Source organism: Lygodium microphyllum, chromosome 10 (genome assembly GCF_053477565.2).
Source record: "Lygodium microphyllum isolate KBCC chromosome 10, Lygodium_microphyllum_v1.1.10, whole genome shotgun sequence".
In the NCBI taxonomy this organism is placed as follows: Eukaryota; Viridiplantae; Streptophyta; class Polypodiopsida; order Schizaeales; family Lygodiaceae; genus Lygodium; species Lygodium microphyllum.
The window spans coordinates 63,557,308-63,568,131 of NC_141144.1; positions in this window are offsets into that span (position 1 = coordinate 63,557,308).

A 10,824-nucleotide genomic window follows, 5' to 3' on the forward strand; every position below is an offset into this window, starting at 1 on the left:
CCCCAAGGATGCAATGGGTGTCAAAGGCAAAAGTTGTGATCGTTTTGGTGGTTAGTTGGTGTTAGTTTTGACCCTAGGACAATTGTTTGGCCAAAAAGTGTTAGTGTTGACACAAGGAACCAGCATTAATTAATTAATTAATTAATGCTAGTCGAAGGGTCAATAGAGGTTACAGACCACTCTAGGTTGCAAATGGCCTAGCTAATTTAATTATGGATGGGCACATTTAATATTAGGCAAGATCAAAAGGGTCGAAATTAATTTTTAGGATTATTTCATATTGAAAATAAATTAAATAACAGGATAGGATAATACTGAAAAATGGATATTAGAAGGCTACCATTTGGCAAAAATATCCATGCAAATTGAGAAAACATTTTTGGGGGCTAGATCTCAACCATATCAAATTACAGCCCCTAGAGAGAGAGAGCACGCTATTTGTCCATATTCTAATTAGAGAATAGCAATTTGCTACAGAAGACAACCAGCTGGGGGCTTAGCATGAAAGGACAACAAAGAGACACCTTCCATGGGCTGGCAATAGCATTGTTGATCAGGTGAGAGCATTGTGGAGGTGTGTGGCAATAGGGAATTGCATTAAATGCATGTTAGAGCAAGTAGTATGCAAATTTTAGGATTTTTCCATGAAGAAAATCTGATTTCTCTCTCATTTTGGCTTTCTCTCACCTTTTCCAACCCATGCTTAGGAGATATCAGCCACTTTGAGTAGATCTTAGCCACATTTGGTGCATAGTAGAGGGATATTTGCTATGTAAACCCTAAACTTTTGCAAAAATCAGGGTTTAGCATCCACCTCAAGACTCGTGCCATCAAAAGAAGGCAATGCACACTAAAATCAATGCTTGAAATTTGTGAATTGTCAAGGATTTCAAATGCCTATCAATCCATTGTCCAATTTAGAGCAAGTCCTCAATGAAATTCAAGGGGCATTTGGCCCAACTTGTTTGTTGATTGTTGGACCAACAAGGGGCTTTTGGATTAGCCAAGGGGATCATGGAATCTCGGCTTATGATAAATCCATTGGCAATTGAAGTTAAAGAAATACTGGAAGAAGCGTCGATTTTGGGGCCAAAGGGTATCTAGTGTCCAAGATTATTAAGGTAAATTGTGCATTTCAATTTATGTTTATGTGTTGTTGATTGTTATAATTAAGTGCTTGAGCAGGGAATTGCCACCCTCTCTAAGAAGGAAGGTTGGTTTCATGGTTCCATTATTGAGACACCACTCAATCCCTTGATTTAGTGGGCTTGAGACACTTAATTGCAAGCCAAAGCTTTGTGCTAAAGTTGATTTTTGCTCTCAGCTAAGAAATTACAACAATATATCTTCATATAGTGAGATGGAATCAAGTAGTGAGATGATGCCTCTCGGTATGGACACTCACATAGGAAAGAAGGACATGCAATGCCTAATCTTGGACAAGTCTCATATCACAAAAAACAAGCTAAAAATGTTGTTGTTGGGCAAGATATAGGGCCTTTGAGGCATTATGAGATTGATGACCAACAAAGTGAAGAGGAATTTGATGACTAGTTCAAGAATTAGATGAGGACAAAAACAAATCTTTTTGTTGAATTGGCAAAGGATCCTTAGTTTACCCGATTTTTGAATACTTTGAAGAAGGACACGAAGGGCAAGTAAAATAAGTCATCTTCTACACCTTCAAGATAGCAATGTGCACCAAAGGTAGTGCCAAAGACTTCACTTAAAGCTCCCAAAGATGCTAATGAAACAAAACAATTGATACATATGGGGCAAGGAATGCAAATTCAAGGCCACCATGAAAGTGCCAATCCAATGGATTTTGGACAACTTGAGCATGCGTGCTATGATGGGGTAGCCATGATACTTTGGTGGCAACACGATTTTTCATGCTATGGTTGGATAGGGACCACATACATGAATGTATGGCACAAATCCCTATGGTATGTAGCAGCCAATGCATAGTGTGCAAGGCCCAAAGTACTCAGGTATGGTTGGAAATGTGCAAAACTTGGCTTGATGCTTGGGGCACGAAGTAGCATGTTTGGTAATGCATATGCACACCTGAATATTAATAGGGCGGCTCAAGGAATGAGTGTTGCTTGTGCAAATGCTCTTGGTCTTGATGTACATTCAACAAATGCACCCTTTTTGTAGTAGCCAATGTATGATAACTTGACACCCAAAGGGCAACAAAATATAATGATGAGGGTGGAAAAGTAGTGAAGTTTGAGTCCTTTAGCGGTGCACAAGATAGGCTGAAAGCTTTGACTTTCATTCAGCAGTTTGATGTAGCCTATTCAGGGGGAAATTTAACCAAGTCCTCGAAGATTTAAAAGGTAGCTACTTTCTTGAAGGGGAATGCATTGTAGTGGTGATCCACTCTTTTGATGCAAGGTAGAGCATCATCAACATGGGTAGCATCAAATTGGTTGACAAGTACCTTTGAGGTGGATATCATGTTAGCTTGGAATAAATTGGATGCCAAGGAATGCAAGAACTTGGAGCAATATAATAAGAAGTTTTGGAATGCATTGTTGCCTATCACTTCTTATCGCCCCATACCCTTTCATGAGCAAGTGGAAAAATATGTTTGTGAGGGCTACCCAAAGGAATCAAGGATTTTTGCATAAAATTCACTGTGTTTAGCATATTTTAGCTCATAAAGACAATTTCTATAGCAAATACTGTGCTGTTGGGAAGGATTCGGGCTTCCTAGAGAGTGAGGAGAAGCCAAATAAAAATATGTTTAAGGTTGAGAAAAGGGAAATTTTTGAAAATCGGCCTAAAAAGAGGCCAAAAAAATAGATAAATGGCTTAAAAACATTGACACAATATAGGAAATTAATGGCTACAAATAGATGTTTCATTTGTGAACAACAAGGTCACATTGCAAGGGACTATCCCAATAGGTAGTAAGCTAGAAAATAAGAAAATCAGGGAGATTCCAAGGGAAAGAAGGCCAAAATATCAATGGGATTGGTGCCCAATGTTGTTGATGATCAACCCAATGATGATGCTACTAAGTTGTGTAGAGCACGGGGCAATTTTAGGAATTAGCATGCATTGGTTTTCTTGATAATGGTGCATGTGCCAACTTCATCTCTATTGACATGGCAACCTATTTAGGAATCAAAGAGGATGAGATGGACCCATGGAGGAAGTTGGAATGGCATGTAAAGGCCATGTAGAGCTTGTCACACCACTCATTGGAAAGCTTTGGTAGCATATACATGGATATGTGGACAACAAAGAGTTCTTCATTACTCCACTTGAGGGTTGTGATGTATTGCTTGGAATGCCATAATGTCAATGTATGCATGCAATGATTGATTCTCATGGAAAAGCAATCACTATTCATCATAAGGGAAAGGCACGCTTAATGTAAAGTTAAAAGGGAAATATGTCCTTGTTATATCTGCAATTGCCATTTCTAAAGTAATGAAAAATCATCTTTCAGCATACTTGGTTTTTACTAAGAATAAAGATGACATTGAGAATGTTGGGAACATATCTAAGTTAGAGAAGGATCGCATGTTGTTTCTAAGAATGCATGCTGATTGCTTCTCTTAGTAACTTCCAAGATAGCTATCGTCTGAAGGGCTTGAAGATCATGGCATAAATCTTATCCCTAGAAGTAGCCCATCTAATAAGCATATAGGGTCAATGCAACCCAACTGGAGGAGATTATGAGTTAGGATAATGAGCTATTAAAAAAAGGGTTGATTCATCCTACTCATCTCCTTTTTGTTCTTCGGTGCTTTTGGTGTAGAAAAAAGATGGTTCATGGTTTATGCACATTGATTATTGAGCTTTGAACAAGATCACAATGAAGAATCGGTTTTCAATTCCTCGGATCAATAAAGTTATGGATATATTAATTGTAGAGGGTAACTATATTCAATCGTATAGATTTGAAAAGTGGGTATCATCAAATACACATTAGACTAGAGAATGTGCCTAAGATAACTTTTAGGACATCTTTTGGGTTATATGAGTATCTTGTCATACCTTTTGGGCTTATGAATGCTCCTGCCACTTTTAATCGAATGATGGATTGCATCTTCAGGCCACATAGAGGATTTGTGGGCACTTTCTTTGATGACATGATTGTCTATTCAAAGAATAAGGTAGAGCATAGAAGACACTTGAACATTGTGTTCAATGAACTACATAAGCGTACGTTGGTTATCGATGATAAGAAAAGTGAATTTTTTTTGCATGAAATCCACTTTTTGGGGCATATTATATCGGCTAATGGTATTTGCATGGAGTTGGTTGTTGCAAGCTACATGTAACCTTGTATTTGCATCTTTTTTTCATCATTTTGATTGTTTTCTTCTCCTTCTTACCTCCTCTTTCCTCCAAATGATCGAAAATCCTCACATTTACGTGTACTTTTGTTGAACTCCCCTTGTATGTTAAACATTGTTTTTTTAAATTAATGCCATGGGTTTAAGGATCTACTAATAGGGTTATTCTTATGTAGGATGGGCATGTTGAAATCCCCTTATATGTTAAACATTGTTTTTATCCATGCCGTGGGTTTAAGGATCTACTAATAGGGTTATTCTTACGTAGGATGGACATGTTGTGGCTTATGAGAGCTAAATTCTCCACAGTGTAAAGAAGAATTTGCAAGTCTATGAGAAAGAGCTCTTAGCTGTAATTCATGCACTATCTACATGGAAACATTAATTGTTGGGGGCTTGATTTTACAGTGCAGATAGATCATAAGACTTTGAAGTACTTTCTAACGCAGACAAAGTCGTCAGAGAAACATATGAGATTGGCAAATTTTCTCTCTATGTTTCATTTTTAGATTGTACATATTGATAGTAAAAAGAATGTTGGCTCGTGCACTGTCACATAAGCCACAAATTGCAGCCGTCAACATGCTTTATCACATTGAGCTGGATGCCATGAAAGAGCAATATGCTAGTGATTTAGACTTTGCTAATGTTTATGATTAACTTTGCAATGGCCAAAGGTATGAGCACTTTACACTTAAAGATGGATGTCTAATGATGCATAGACAGTTGTGTGTCACAAATCAATTGAGGCCTAGAGTTATCACTGAAAGTCAATACTTCTCTGTATTATGCAGGACACAGAGGTATTGATGCCACAGTCAAGATAGTGGAGCATTTCTTTTATAGGCTAGCTTTAAGGCATGATGATAGAGCGGTTTGTTAGGACATGCATTGTATGTCAGAAGGTAAAGCATGATAGGCAAAAGATGTGAGGCTTGTTGCAACCTTGCCTATTCCAAATAGGCCCTAGCATAACATTGCAATGGATTTTGTTTTTTAGATTCCTAGGACACGTTGTTATGCGAGCGGTGATCAAGAGCAAGCCTCACTCATAACCCGATAACAAGATGTTAAGGAGTGCTAGTTAGGGTAAGCGACTTTGTTGAAGAACAACTCAAACACGAAAAAATTTTAAGTTTCACAAACACCACACAAGCCACACACAAAACCAAACAACACACAATGCCTCTTGTAGCTCAAATGAGTCTAAAATTAAGCTCGAAGTAGAGCATCAACACATTCCAACATTAAAATCTTGAATTTGAAACAAGAATTTCTTCATACCTCTTAAATATTTGGTACATCAAGCATCAACTTTGCAGCATCCAAAATTTTCCACAATATTCAACGATCTTCCACACAAAAAAATCCATATCCGTGCGTATAGGACCTTCCTCTCACATGATAAGAAATTGTATACCAAGGGGGAAGGGCCTTTTGCTTTTCAAACAAGCTTTAAAAGCTTAAATGTTTTGACGAAAATAATTCATAAGCTTTAAGGCTTTGAAAAGTTCGTCACCATTTACTCCTTTTGATGACTGAGAGTGAAAAGATGACGGCCTCATCATGATTAGATTTGTCTCTTTGGCTTGTCTTCGCATAACTTTGAACTCATATGCTTTGCAACAATTTGGGACACATTTTGTAGCATGTAATAACCTCTTGCCACATAGATGCATCTGCCCATCACCCCACTGGCATCGAAGAATAATTCTTTGAGTCTCATACACATACATCTTGGAGTCGACCTTTGACAACATCCCCATGAATCCTTCCACAGTATACATGCGACATTCAATACAAAATATTCAAGAAGATTCTAGAATTCCATATTGTGTTTTGTATCTTTCCGATATGATGCCTCGACTTGTCAATAGTATGTGCTTTCTTGATCCATAAGATATGATAATGTTGGCCACCTTGGTGAAGAAGTTAATGTTTCATGCTTGCCTGAATGAGCTTCTTTTGCATGCTTTTCCACACGATTCATCAGTTCTCTTGTCTTTTAAGCACAACATGTGATGAAACTTATGATGTTACAAGCTTCTGTGACACCCGTAGAATGTCCAAGATAAATTGAATATTCACATGTCAGATGACAACCTGATATATTGTAGCTAGCCCATGACAAAATTTTTAAGCTAGAATATCTTGAACACTTTTTTGAGAAAAAGATTTGATATATACTGAGCGACTACCCCTCCATTCACCATTTTTTGTTTCTCATATGTTTCACTAGCCAATCTCTAACTGGAAATACTACAATTTTCCCATATCATGGTACTTCAACTTAGGGGCTAGTGGGATATAGCAACAAGATGCTCAAGATTACTCCCTCTTAATTCCACACTTGACAAAGTTCTTTGACCACTCTTTGAAATGCTCATAATATTGGTTTCTATTCCCCAAATCTGTTATCTTTACCAATAAGAACCTCACATGTGGCAAATCTGGGATAAATCTCAACACTACAATCTTCAATTTTTTTAAAAGCAAGCCATTGCTTTAACTCACTTAAATTCTTTCTAAAATTTGAATGTCCACCCATGACACCTTCCAATGTCACTAGTTGATAGAAATCCCCTTCATAAGTTTTTCAAAAACATTCTTTCATTAATCCTTTTGGATACTTCTATTATTTCATTGCTTTGTCACAATGCTATGTGTCCCGATAAGAAATATGTTGTTGAAAATATACGCCATGCTCAATCATTCACAATTTGAGAAAAGATGCAAATTTGGATGTATGCAATGCAAACAAACAAACAATGCTCCATAATAAATAAAATGGATGCACTAAAGAAATTGTGCATAGCCTATCTACATGTGCTCGTGCATCATGCAAGATGCAAACACAATTCCTTGATTAAATTAAGTCCTTAACCTCACCTCTCAATACTCAAGAAGAAAATCATTGTACTCCACTCTACCCACCCAAAACCTCACTATCACTCAAAAAAATGATGGTCCTCAAGATGTTGACTTAGAAAACACCCATCTCACAATTGGCGGCTACCTTCACGACCCTCAAACTCATCCAACCACCTTTCCTCTCATCCAAAATTTCCTAACTTGGTGATGAATATCCCAACTCTCGTGTGTGTAAGAAACTATGCATGCTCATTAAAGGGTGCTCTCTCTAGTGTGCATGCAACTAAGATTTACTATATATAACTGCAACATGCCTCATGCCGTGCTAGTGCTCAATGATGGTGCAAAACGTGCATAAACCCAACCCATGGCATGTAAGTATTTGATAAATTCAAGAGATGACCCCAGAGTGCAGTGTATCAAATAGTGCAATGTGAAGTGCTTGTGAATCCACAATCCCTGTGATGTGTGAGAGTCTCAACAAGAAAACATACATGTTCCACAATGTTCAATAGTAGCCATCAACTAACTCTAACTCCAACCTGACCAAAAAAATACCAAACTCGACCAAGACTATCAAGTTTCCACACTCATAAAATCAAACAAAATAACAAAAACAAATACTAAGCTAGACAAACACAGGAAATCTAACTACAAAACAACAAAACAAACAACCACACATACAATTAAGCTAACAAAACTCCATCCTATCTATAGTTTCACTAGGGGTTTTCATTTTTCGAAAAAACGCTTAACAACATACATGGAATGATGGGATATGGACTATCATTTGCAAGTTTAGCAAAAATTTCCATTTCATTACGATGAGGAAGAAAATAAAGGCTTATCATATGACACGCTTGTCTTCACAGCATACCTTTAAGTATCATGGTATACTAGAGTCGATCATCAGTGATTGATACCCTAGGATGACCAACTTATTTTGGAAGGGATTGTCTAAGTGTTGGATCTTTTGAGGTGCTATGTTTTGGGCCACATGAATTAGTGGGACCAGTATTTGCCATTAGCTGAGTTTGCATACAACAATACAGTGCATAGTTCCAATGGCAAAGCTCCATTTGAGCTGGTTAAGGGTGGCAAGAAGGTACCACCTATCTTGCATACTAAGGATAAGATCTTTGAGGTAGATTATTATGTGAAAAACTTGGATGTAGCCTATGCAAAGATAAAATATTCACTTTTCAAAGATCAAGAAAAACAAAAGAAGGCAATTGATTGCCATAGATGTACTTTGCAATTTATAGAGGGTGATTATGTATTACTACATTTTGAAAAGGCAAGGCTAAAAAAGATGAAATGAATATAGAGATTGTATCCAATGTTGAGTATGAGACACTATGGGTTCTTCCAGGTGTTGGAAAAGACGAGTGATTGGCATATTGGCTGAAATTACCTCCACATTAGTAGATACACAATGCCTCTCATGTTAGTTTGTTGAGGCCTTTTCATGGTGATGTGCAAAAGGATATGTGTGCTGAAATTCAACCTAAGGTTGAGGAGCTGGATGAGATTTTGGTACTTGAGTAGATATTGGCACATAAGAAAAGAAAGGTTGGAGGTAAAGCTTCTAGAAGATATTTGGTGAAGTTTCAAAATTATTCACCAATGGATGCAAAATAGATGGAAGAGGATGACTTGGCAGACCATCCTCAATTGTTGCAGCTTTACGTAGGTGCCTTTCAGTTAGAGCAGACTTCAGTTCACACTCAGTTAGATTTATCATAGTAGGGGTCCAAAGCATTGCCTGATGCTCAAGGGGGAGGTAGCACTTTCACTCCTCCAGTTGTGGACAACTCTCATATGTAGTGGATCTTGAATGTATTCAGCATGCATCCGAGGTACTATGTTGATAGTATGTTTGGCATGGGGTCATTACTTAGTGCAATAATTGTGGGATATATGCAAATTAGTATGGTTGTTGCAGCAACTCTAAGACTATACTTTTACATCATTTTAGGATCACTTCATGATCTGTTTGGCATGAACTTTTGCCTCATATTTGAGATCAAATTTTGATCAGTTTCATCTCAATTTTTAATTAGTTTGAGAACAATTTATGGTCACTTTTGGAATCAAAATTTGAAAGGTGAGAAGGATCGAAGCTTGCACGTGAGCTATGGCGGGAGAGCAAGAGCAAGAAAGAGAGAGACAAGAAATGGGAACTCCAACAGTCACAATGTGTGACCGGGCCTTCCTTTATTCAAACTGTCACTAAAAGAATAAAGAATAAAGTGACGTGACGGGTGCCCGCCACCTGCAGTGTGTAATGGCGGGTACTGTCAGTGTAGTAATACACGGGGCGGCACGGCGGAGGCGCCTTTACCCCCAACAACCTCCCACTTAAAGGCGAATCTACCCTAGTGAGAGAGAAAAGAAAAAAGAAAAGACAGTACAAATGTACATAGGTACAAGGGATGAGGAAAGGCGATATCTCATCCAACGCCCATCAACCTCTTGAGGAAGGCAAAGCACTTAGTAGTGAGGCTCTTCGTGAGCAGATCTGCAGGATTCTCGTCAGTGGAGATCTTGACAAGGTCAACAGACCTGTCCTCCACGACACCACGTATGAAGTGATACCTCACCTCAATGTGTTTCGTCTTCGCATGGAAGACCGGATTCTTAGCCAACTGAATGGCACTCATAGAATCCGAATGCAGTGTAGGTGTAGCATCAATCCCAAGGTCAGCAACTAGACGGCCTAACCATATGGCCTCCTTGCAAGCCTCAGTGGCTGCAACATACTCGGCCTCAGTGGTAGACAAAGCCGTACACTTCTGAACCCTGGACATCCAAGAGACAGCCCCTCCAGCATAGATGAATACATAGCCAGAAGTGGACTTCCTACTATCTGCATGTCCTGCATAATCGAAGTCAGTGTACCCCACGACCCCTGTATCCTGGCTGCCATAGCAAATATGCATATCTGCTGTGCCCTTCAGGTACCTCATGATACCCTTCACGGCATCCCAATGTCTGTTGCCAGGTGTAGCCATATAGCGTACCACAACACCAACTGCATGCGCAATATCTGGACGAGTGGCTATCATGGCATACATCAAACTGCCCACGGCTGAAGCATAAGGGATCTTGGCCATCTTGGCCCTCTGCTCATCTGTCTGCGGACAATCGGCCTGTAATATCTTCACATAAGAAGGTAATGGACAGCCAATAGGCTTTACGTCCTGCATGCGGAAGCGCTCAAGGACTTTATGAATGTACTCCTGCTGTGAGAGATACAAAAGCCCCTGATGCCTATCGTGCTTAATGCGCATCCCAAGTATATGTGAGGCCTGTCCCAAATCCTTCATCTCAAAGCTCTTCTTCAGCTGAGATTTAAGAGCATCTAGCTCATCATGAGCTTTCCCTGCTATCAGCATATCATCAACATAGAGTACCAAGATAAGCAAACTGCCATCACGGGCTTTCTTCGTGTAAAGACACGGATCCATAGCACTCCTGCTGTAGCCCTGTGACTGCATAAAGGCATCAAACTTATGATACCATTCCCTAGGTGCCTGCTTCAAGCCATACAAGCTCTTCTTCAACTTGCACACTAGGTGCTCCCTGCCAGGTTCTGCAAAGCCCTTAGGCTGATCCATATAGATCTCATCATGCA